We start from the raw sequence: 10,638 nt of genomic DNA, 5'->3' as shown, positions 1-10,638 counted from the left end.
GACCAAGAAGAAGATCCTTTGCCTTTTTAACAGATCTAAACTCGTGTTAATGAATTACAGCACGTCTTGAATGTTACTTGATAAATAGAACGAAAACGTTGTCAACCCAGGTCATTACATCACAATGGCAATATAAGGGTAGTTGAGCAATACGTTAAGAACATCATTTAACAAACCGAAGTCGCGCGGGATAGTCTGGACGCAGAATATTTCAACTAGCGATGTTAACGTTGCTGTTCTCGCAACAAGTTTAGGATAAAGATCAGGACTACATATCTCTGGTTTTCCTGTAGGATCTGGTCGGTGTTCAGCCACTCGTTACCCTTAACAAAAGAAATCGCATAACAAAGCTTTTATCAAAAAGGGTAGGGGGTTGGGGGTAGGGTGCTGTATACGGGCCAGTTATTAGGACCCGGACTTGGTTCGTTAATTTGAACAATCAACCATCAAACTCTTTTTTTTTTTTTTCGTGGATGATAAAAATACTCAAATGCCGAATCGCTCCATGGGTGTCGTAAAAATTTCTTTCAAAAGGGTTAGTTAACTAAGTAGAACAAAAAGAAAATCAACACCCTATTTCTGCCTCGCATTATTCAGACAATGGCCGAAGAGCTGGAGTCATAACATACACAGTTAGTCAACGAGTACACAAAATTATACCCATCAAGCGTTTACAATCTTTTTCCTAATTGACATATCAATTTTGCAAAAAATCTCTCGGCTCTTTGAAGTAATATTGTTTCTGTATTTTATCCTAACACGGCCGATATTTTGCGATATTGGGGTTGCTAGAGCGCAATTGCCTTTGTATAGAGACGCACCTTTTGCATTGTTGAGGATGTAGTACTATAAGTAAACTTCCGTTCTTTTTTTTTTTTAATGTAAAACCTATATTTAAGTTAATTTGTTCTTGCTGAACTCCAAATGCAGTGTCAATTGGAGCAGTATCGTCTATTTCTATCAATAATAGCGTTATAAAGACAACACTTGTACAAACGATCCAATTGCGTGCTTAGTATTTCTTCATGATCACTCTCAACGAAATTGATAGACACGCCATCACCACTTGATTCGCCCATGGGACCATACACTGTCTATCCCAAGTGTTACTCTTTTGCGTTCGTCTACTTGTAGGAGATAGATACCGTCAAGGTGAGGCCACTTACTCAATTCTCTGTTGTTGGTAAAGTGCTTCTCTCCAATAGGAAGGCGTTCAGTAGTTAAAACCTGGTCGAGGGTGAACTTTGTCTTTCCATCTAGGGCTTCTATCTTCAAGCTGGCTCGACCACCGTATTCTTTCCCTTCATGATTCACTGTGGTAAGCCTGAAATCTGTGGACTCTTTTTCAACGCCCGATTCTTCCAGCAGTCCTCTTGGGCAGAGTGTGGCGTCTGAGCCATTGTTTTGGAATGCGTACGTTGTAATCTGCTTATGACTACCCAGACCGCTAACTTTCACTTTCTCATTTAAGAAACCGAAGTCGCGCAGGATAGTCTGGACGCAGAATATTTCGACTAGCGATGTTAACGTTGCTGTTCTCGCAACAAGTTTAGGATAAAGATCACGACTACATATCTCTGGTTTTCCTGTAGGATCTGGTCGGTGTTCAGCCGCTCGTTACCCTTAACAAAAGAAATCGCATAACAAAGCTTTTATCAAAAAGGGTAGGGGGTTGGGGTAGTGAGCTGTGTACGGGCCAGTTATTGAGACCCGGACTTGGTTCGTTAATTTGAGCAATCAACCATCAAACTCAGTTTTTTTTTTCGTGGGTGATAAAAGCACTCAAATGTCGAAGCGCTCCATGGGTGTCGTAAAAATTTCTTTCAAAAGGGTTAGTTAACTAAGTAACCAACGCCCGATTCTTCCAGCAGTCCTCTTGGGCAGAGTGTGGCGTCTGAGCCATTGTTTTGGAATGCGTACGTTGTAATCTGCTTATGACTACCCAGACCGCTAACTTTCACTGAAACTACCTTAAAGCAAACTCTTGGCCGACTGTTTCTGGATGTTTCAACGGGAGCAGATTCTCTGAAGGTACACGATACGGTAACTGGCTGGGCAACCAAAGAAGGATTCGGTTCGATGGGTGCAGCGGCTGTTCCACCAACAGAGCTCTGGTTTATAATAGCTGGTCCTTGCTCGACACTGCTCGTCTTCACTGCAGGGTCTGTGGTATTCCGCTTGTCAGGAGGGTGGATGAGGAAGTGGTGCCTCTTCCCACACCCCGGCTTTCGACAGGTAAATTTCCTCATGCAATCTCTTTTAAAATGTCCTTGTCCCAGGCAACTTCCACACAATCTCTTCAACTGTACAGTTCGTAATCGTTCCTCATAAGGTGCACTTCTAAAACTCTCACACTGCCAAACCGCGTGTGAACCAGAACAATGATAAAGCTTTAAGGTAGTTGATTTCGCACCGCCAGGCCTTCTGGGTGCGTTATTGTCGGCAGCGACATGAAGGGTAGTAGCTCTTGGCAGTGGCTCTTGTCTGTCCCTATTAACTGATCTTATTTCTCTGTCATTTTGCGCTGGTGATGGCTTCAGTTCTTGCCCAAAACGATTGTTCAAGCAATCAGCCCTCTTCTGGATAAAGCTCAAGAAGTCGGCAAAGTTAACCTGGCCCTTGGATTGGATAATATCACTAGCAATATCTGTCCATTTTCGTTTCAGGCTTTCATTAGGCAGTTTCCACACCAGTGTCAGGATCATATTTTCTTTATCGAGACGAGCTGCATAACGGGGCCTCATAGTAGTTAACACTTTCTTCACATCTTCAAGTCGTCCGTTGAAGTCCATTAGATTACTTTAAACTCTCCAGTTTTCTCAAGTGTACTTCGGCCACCATATGGGGTTGACCAAAATTCTTCACTAGGGTTTTCCAAGCTTCTTCATATCTCTGGACCATGAGAAGATTAACACAACTCTTGATTACATCCTTGGCCTTTCCGACACAATTTGTTAGCATACGGGTCAATCTCTGAGAATCATCGGTCACCTGGCTCTCGATGTGGTCACGAGAGTCGACAGTAAATTCAGCATATTCCGTGGGATCTCATCAAAACTTCATCAGTTCTATCTTTGGCTGCGAGGGACCTTGCTTAAGTGCTTCTGCTATCGTTAACCAAGGAGCCATGTCTGCTTGAGGTTATGGATGATGCACTTGTTGTGCCGACTGTTGTGCAAGTTGTTGGGCGGTTTGTACCAAAGCTTGCTCGACAGGGGTGTGAACTGGTTGAGGAGCTACCTGAGATTCGGATGATGTACTCCTAGAGGGTGTTCACTGCTCACTTACATGCTGTTCTAGAGGGGATGAACTCTTTCCTTTTAGCATGTTGTCTCTTTCGGTGGGTGTACACAAGGGATGCTGCAATGCTAACAGGTTAGGTAGGGGTGCGTAAAGGGATGACACATCACTCAGGGAAGGAATTGATGCTGACGACACCTCCTGTTTGACTATCGCCTCCTTGGGCGTTCCCACTGTTTGAACATGAAGTACGGGAAGCACACCCGGCAATGTTTTAGATGATGAGCTTATTGGGAGGCGTGTTACATCAGGACTCACCTTCGGGGCCAGGGCTGGACTTGCCTCGTCTACTCCACTTCTGTCATCTGAGTATTAGCTTTGTAATTCTTCTTGTTCCATTTTAAACTCGACCGCAGACTTCTTTACTTCTATTTCTGCTGTCATCTTTTCCAGTTTCCTCGCTAACTCAGCCTTGCTTCGCTTTCTTTCCTCCTCAAGTTCTCTTCTTTTAAACTCAACTTCCTCTTCTTCTAAGCGACGTTCTAAACTCTGCTTTTCTTCTAAAGCCTCCGTCTTCAATCTCGCTTCTACGACAATTCTTCTCTTTTCCTTTACGCTACTACGAGTGGAACAGGAATCCTCTCCCGTCTTACTTGACCGACGCGAATGGCGGCTCGATTTCTCGTTTGTTTTCTTCTCATACTTCATGTTAAATTTCCACTCGTTGATATCAACATCCAGAAGAAATTTGCGCTCAATCTCTTTCTCGTAACTTTCTTTAGCCACAGCCTTCCTCCTTCGTCATCCTTAAATCGCAAATACTTTTCATGAGCATCTACAAATCTGTGAGAAGCATGTTCATAATCATCTACACTTCGAAGTACTTCCTTCTCAATTGCTCCGCCAGCTAGCAAATCTTGAACTAAATTTAATTTCTCACGTCTCCCAAATGTCCCGCTCTCCTTGCTTTCAAATCAATCGCTCTCTCAATCCTAAATTCCTCTGAATCGATAGTCTTCGACGGCACTATCTGTCTTTTACTCGCCACAAATTCAGACCTGGAATCCGCCTTTTCGGATTGTGTAACCTAATGAGATGAAATAGTGTTTTCCTGACGAGGTCCTTCGCTCGGTAGCAATTCTTTCGTAAGCGACATACGTTTCGCTTCACCTGACATCTTGTTAACACATCGACGCGGAGAAAAACTTTGAATGATGTACAGACCCAGTGTCTCTACTTCGTGATCAAGGACAGCTGAATACTTTGATATGCGTTGAACTGTATTATTATTCCATGCAAATTGGCAAACAAACTCCATCACGCCGAGCGAATGAACTGGAACGAACAAATAAACTAGCTAACCAACGGTTCACTAACGAACGATTGAAAGTTTTTCGTGCCAGATCACTGAGAAACCGAATAAGCTCGAAAACACAAATTACAAAACATGCCATGTGCTTTTATGAAACTCAACATCTCAAAATGCACAAAACAGTCAACGAGGCCAGCGGCTCACTGTATTTAAGCTGTTCTGAAGTGTCCTAATTGAAGCCAACATACCAACAACGGAATTTAGCAGAGAACAAAGTATTTAAATACGAGTATTTACCAAGATCAATGGACAAGTCCGTGTATGGTATCGCCACTATTTAAGTAAAATCAATTATTCCGGATTCCTATCAGCACTACCTGTAAAGCAAATTAAATTTAGTAGTGCTTATGGAAGGTACATTTCTTCCGTTCCTGTTTACCTGCAGACCCCACAATTAGTGAAGCACTGTTTGAAACTCGCTTTCAGGCAGGCGAATGCCAAGATGGCAATGTATCCTCTGTTAATTTTCAGAAAGGTGAATTTCACGTGAAAAGTTCCAGTAGGTAAAAACAGAAACACCTTGTTCAGTTAAAAATTCCAAGCTGCACTTGAGAAGGGTGGCAGAAGTCCCAATACCCTTGCAAGCATTTCTTTGCGGTGTTCAAAGGCTACCGAGAGTGGGACTTTAATGTCCTTCCAGAGGACTATAAAACCAGTGTATTTATCACTCTTGACACCGAATATTTAAATGTTAATTTCCTGGTGTCCGGTGAAGAAGATGTGCCACTGCCTAATGCTCAAATAAGAAAAGAAAATTCCATTGAAGAGACAGAAGATGCATTTAATGAAAGCAGCCCGTTCCGAACTGCTGGATATCCAGGAAACTTCTGAGGACATCACAGAAGCACAAGGTGATGGAAGAGGAACTGAAGGGGTTAAAACTGGTCAGCCTTCCCTCAGCACGTGCACAAGACTTAGAAAGAACCTTCAAAAGCAATTGAACGCTGCGAAAGATGTTGCTTTTCTCGTGGATAACAGCAACATACTCAGGGAGGCATTAATTGGCGTAAGAATACGACGTGCTGACAAAAAATTGTCCCAAAAAACAGGCCTTCCTCTTAGAAATAGTCCGGTAAAGAAAAAAATTTAAAGCGAATAAAGTTGAATACCACCAGGTGTTTCACAAAAAGCTACCTAAACGGAGAAAATGGAAGAAGAGGACCTCTACACCTATCGTGTTGCCAGACAAACTTGAAGGGCGCCGAAAAATGACGAGCGAGGCAGCTTAACGACAAGAGTATTGATAGATATATTCGAATACAACTTATTTAGTCATCTTAAAAACAAATAGGTATTTACACGTGAAAACTTAGGGAACGAATTTTCGTCTTTATGATCAGATCATTTTTTTCTATCGCATAAAAATTGAAAAAAACGTTCCTACCACTTACATTGTTCATCAAATTTTTCAGCAAACTGAAGAAGTAATTGTGGACTTGACTTTGAGTAGCGAGGACAGAGACCAAGACAAATAAAAAAAAAAAAAGGGAATTTCTGAGGAATCCAAGCAAGCAACAGACACTACACGGTAAGATCATTTATCGTGCTAAGCTCTGTGATTTTAAGGAGGTATTGCTCTAGCAAATTTCGCCGTTGTTTCTATTTTTCGTTTCTGTCTCTTTCGGAGAAATCACCTTTGATGGCCCACAGCGTATTTGTAAATGTGACTTTGTCACGCGTCTTCTCAATACAAAGGGAGTTAACCTAGGGATGCACCACGTAATGCTTGAGATCGGTCCTTCAAGACTAATGGTTGGCGACCTATGGACACTTCTTCCTCCACATGCGGCCGTGCAACACTCCTCAGAGACGAACTCTATGAAGGACTTTGTCGGGGGTTGGCTCGTAGACAAGGTAGTATGTTCATAAAACAATCTGCGTTAAAAAATATTATAATGTATAACCTACAATCAAGAACGATCGCCTTGTAGGTTGTGGACTTTGTCTTATATGTTTGTGTCTCTTCTATTATACGAGGTGGTGGAAGCTGTGCTATGGAAATTGAACCTACAATATAACGGCCTTTTCTGCGCAGACAGCACTTTGGCTGGAACTGTTAAATTTGACGTAGTACGCGTTTGCTGTGGTTAGGAGAGAGCTTCTTTAATGTTACCGGGATATTTTTTCCGATCGTAAAATCTGGAAACCACTGGACTCTATTGGTAGGCTTTCCTTTTAACTAAATCAAAGAGGTTTGCTGAAAGAGATAACCAATTCATAGCAAATGCAATTAATGAAAGGTAGATGATTAATTTGAGGTGAAACCATGAACCCTAATTCCTTGTTTTAAAGCTCTTGGGCAAATCGAAAGCAACCAGGTACTACTTTGACCCATTGGCAGGAGATGTTCAACGACAAACAAGTCCCCTAACAAATCCTCCTCTCGCATCACAGATAGATAAGATAAGGTAAGAACAAGTACTGTATACATGACTTATTGACTTGCCTTGTTCTGCCAACAGAAGAACGAACATGATAGGCATGCAATGTCTACTTTCAGTAGTTACAACAAGAGTAGAATTATAAAGTCGTAAGTGAAAAAAATCTGCTCCTTCAATTTAAAACGGCAGTCAGTTTGAGCATAAAGTAACCCTTTATTTGCCTGTCATTATATTTGTAGTGAGGTCGCCGACACCAAAACGGGCTGGCTTTCCCTATCATGGCCTTGCATCGAGCCAGTGCACTTCAAACAGAAGGATGTGCACAACTGCGGAAATCTCATTTGTCTCGTAAGTAGCCAACTCGCCACCGCTCGTGACTTTTCGCTTTAAGTTTAATACAGAAGTCAATACTCTCTTTTAATCATGAGATGTTAGGGCACGGAATCTTTACCCTCACAAGATGACGAGCGTTACGGTTCGATAGGCTAGCCGCCAGAAGAAGTGCATTTGATTAAATATACCTTAACAACCAATATGTTCTGCTTAGAAAGGATTTAAGGGAATATTGCATATTCCTCACGGTTTTTTCCTAATGATTGATTATCATTTTTGATCGTTTCTTTCAGTTTGCGAGGTGTCTGTGCGAAGAATCCACTGTAGATACAGCTTTCGACAAAGTAATCGAACGTGCACGAATAACGTCAATTGTATTTGGCTGTTGTTACGATGACATCCACGAGTAATTAACCTAAGTCACAGCTTGTTTCCAAACTGTAAATCCTTTAATCTTGGTAAGCGTTGTAGATGAAGTCAAAGTCTGTCATGACGACAATGGAGAAGACTGGCTGGGATGCAATAGTTGTGGTCAGTACTTCCACGTACGTTGCATGAAAGTGAACTACTCAGAGACTCTCTCTAGCTACTTTGTCTGCCCTTGTTAGCATTTGAAATAACCCTTTTGATGGTCATCGGGTTTGGCACGCGAGTTGATTTAGTAATAACTTTCATTGTGAAGAGATCTAGAATTGGTTACAGTTCTAAGCCATAAAATACTTTAAACATCAACAAAAGGATACGCCTCTTAGAGAGAAGATCAATTGGAAGCCGCTTAAATTCCTTCAGAGTAGTGCTATTACTGTCGATTGATTGTACCTTGTTTGTTATGCGACACCCTCTAGCATGGATGGCGATTCAATAATTGTAGAAGAGGGGTGGAGCAATTACCCCAAGTTGAGATAGCAGAGGTCACACAGGGAATAACAGCTTTGAAATAAATGTCCCGCAAGACATATTTGGGAAAAGGTTTCATTATTCTCAGGGCAGCTGTTTTAACCTTCCAAGTGTGAATAGACTAAAGGAAATAGTTGTCAATTGTAACACCAAGATAGGTAGCCAATGTGACAATTTTAACAAAACCAGAGTCAAAAGGTATGGGCTGGATAGGGCCAATAAAAGGAGTTATCCTCAAAATTGTACCTTCTGTCTTAGCAGGGTGAATAATAAGCTTATTTTTCATACTCCATAATGAGATCTGATCCATCACAGAATTTAAAAGGAGACAACAACTTCAACATTAGGGCCTATGCATTATAAAGTGGTATCATCCGCATACACTAAGGTGGTACAACCCTCAAAAAAAGTATTTCCTGTTGACACAAAATCGGGAAGGTCATTTACATCCATTTACTTCAGACGTAGGGTGTGTACAATTTCACAAATCATTTGACGTTTCAGTGTTCACAAGTTTTTCGTAACACACAAGTAAAAAACATTGAACTCCTCTCAAAGGAGTCAACGCTGCAAAGATAATCTCTTAAAACTTACTTTTTAGAGAAGAGACGACGTTACCGTCTAAATTTCAAACGTTACTGTTAAGCTTAATGACGCATGGATAACCTGGTAAATAGCTCCAACATACTGAAAAAATTGTGATTAGTTTTTGTATATATTTGTCTGTGAGCCACATGTGAGTATACAAAAACAGCGAAGTATAGATCGATGGCTTGTTTTCATAAATCTAGGATTTCGGGAATCGTTACGAACTAAGCGATCATGCATTTAGTAATATTTCTTCTTGTCCTAAAGACTGATACTGGAAGAAAATAGTAGCGGTGTAATGCTATTTTCTGTGCCCACCATAAAAGAAAATTGTTTTCGCATCTAGCTTGATGACAAAAATCCCGTGAAAATTGTTGAAAAGAAATATATATCAGTAGTTATTTTATGACAACCACAAAATACTCACACAAAATCAAGAAACTGCCCAAGACCTTAAGGGTCCTTTGTTCAGTACGTTTTTGTACATCTCAGGTTTGAACGTTTCGGGGGGAACAAGCGCTGCAGCTTACATGACGTAATTTAAGTTTAACCGCTGTACTATAAACTTGTGTGTTCGACCCTCGACGAACGCCTTCGATATAGCGTCACCCGAGTTTGTCGCTTAAAACCGTTGTGATCCATAGGAGCGTAACATCATTGATGATGTAAACAAATCTGCGAAAAGGAGGGTTAGTTCATCGGGTTCCGTGAATTAAATCTCGGGAGAAACTGAAAAAACTATTTCAGAGTGTATGCCTGTTATTTTGTAAATATAAACACTGTAACCTATTTCAACTTGTTTGTGTGTCCTTTTAAGCAACGCGATATGTCTGTTATGACCAGAGTGCCAAATTTTATTTTTGTCTACTTTGTAAGTCACGCAAGCGCGCAAGCAAAAAGAGAGATCTTGGTCAATTTTAGGAATCATGCAAATGATCTTTGACACGAGCGCAATTGAGCAAACACATTGTTGCTTTTTCAGCCCGATTAACGCCTGCATTTTGAGACTTCTTTTGTACAAAGTAGTAAATTTTCGATATGCAAACTAAGGTCCTGGAGAAGGGTCTCCTCTGATCACGCTGATGAAAAATATGTCAGCTGAAGTTTCCATATTTTGTCCGTGAACTAACTGAATACATCTTGTAACTTGTAGCAAGATAGAATTCCGGAAACTACATTGTTGCAGTCGCTGTGCGCTTGACAAAATCTTTGAAATTTACACTTTCGATTGCTGTCCACAGGGGTGGTCTGGCCAAAAATCAGTTTTCGCTTGTGGGGACGTAAAAAAAGAGAATTGGAGGGCAGCTAAAATATTTTTGAAACATGTGTCCTAAACCCTTTTCATGGGCAAAAAAAAGAGAAAACTTTTTTTCCGACGGGAAGTCGAGAGGACCGCTCTTAGCGAGAGTGGCACTTAAAACCCGAGAACACCAACCGCCATCTATATATTGAATTCATTCCACCGCTAGCTGTAGAGAGTGTAGAACTCCGACATTACTCCCTCGTTTCTCAGTATCATCGATGTCCTGTTTCAGGGCAAAAATAATTCATAAATTGACGATTAAACAATTTTACTTATGTTCTGTAATTACGCTGAAACGTGTTCAAATCTTAGGTGTTGTCAACCATGGCGGTGTAATAACAAATTAATATATTCGGGGGTGGTATCAGTAAAATAAAACGTAAGGCTCTAGATTTTATTATGAGAAAAGTCCAAATCAATTGTTGCAATTTTTCGCTTTTAAACCAAAACAACTTCACGTCGATTTAAGTGTGTACCACGTTTCATATTCATGCGAATGTTTCGAATCAGTAAGGTTCTTGTTT

General features: G+C 41.0%; 1 long non-coding RNA gene and 1 pseudogene across 3 annotated transcripts in view; one reads left to right on the top strand and one right to left on the bottom strand.

Moving 5' to 3' along the window:
• LOC149049493 (uncharacterized) overlaps positions 1–10,638 on the top strand; it is a 153,929-nt gene that overhangs the window by 67,972 nt on the left and 75,319 nt on the right. The window lies entirely within an intron of this gene.
• Positions 1,060–5,200, bottom strand: LOC149049500 (uncharacterized; annotated as a pseudogene).

This window comes from Pocillopora damicornis, chromosome 2, assembly GCF_964200805.1.
Source record: "Pocillopora damicornis chromosome 2, jaPocDami1.2, whole genome shotgun sequence".
Lineage (NCBI taxonomy): Eukaryota > Metazoa > Cnidaria > Anthozoa > Scleractinia > Pocilloporidae > Pocillopora > Pocillopora damicornis.
This window is presented reverse-complemented; position numbering and strand designations above follow the sequence as displayed.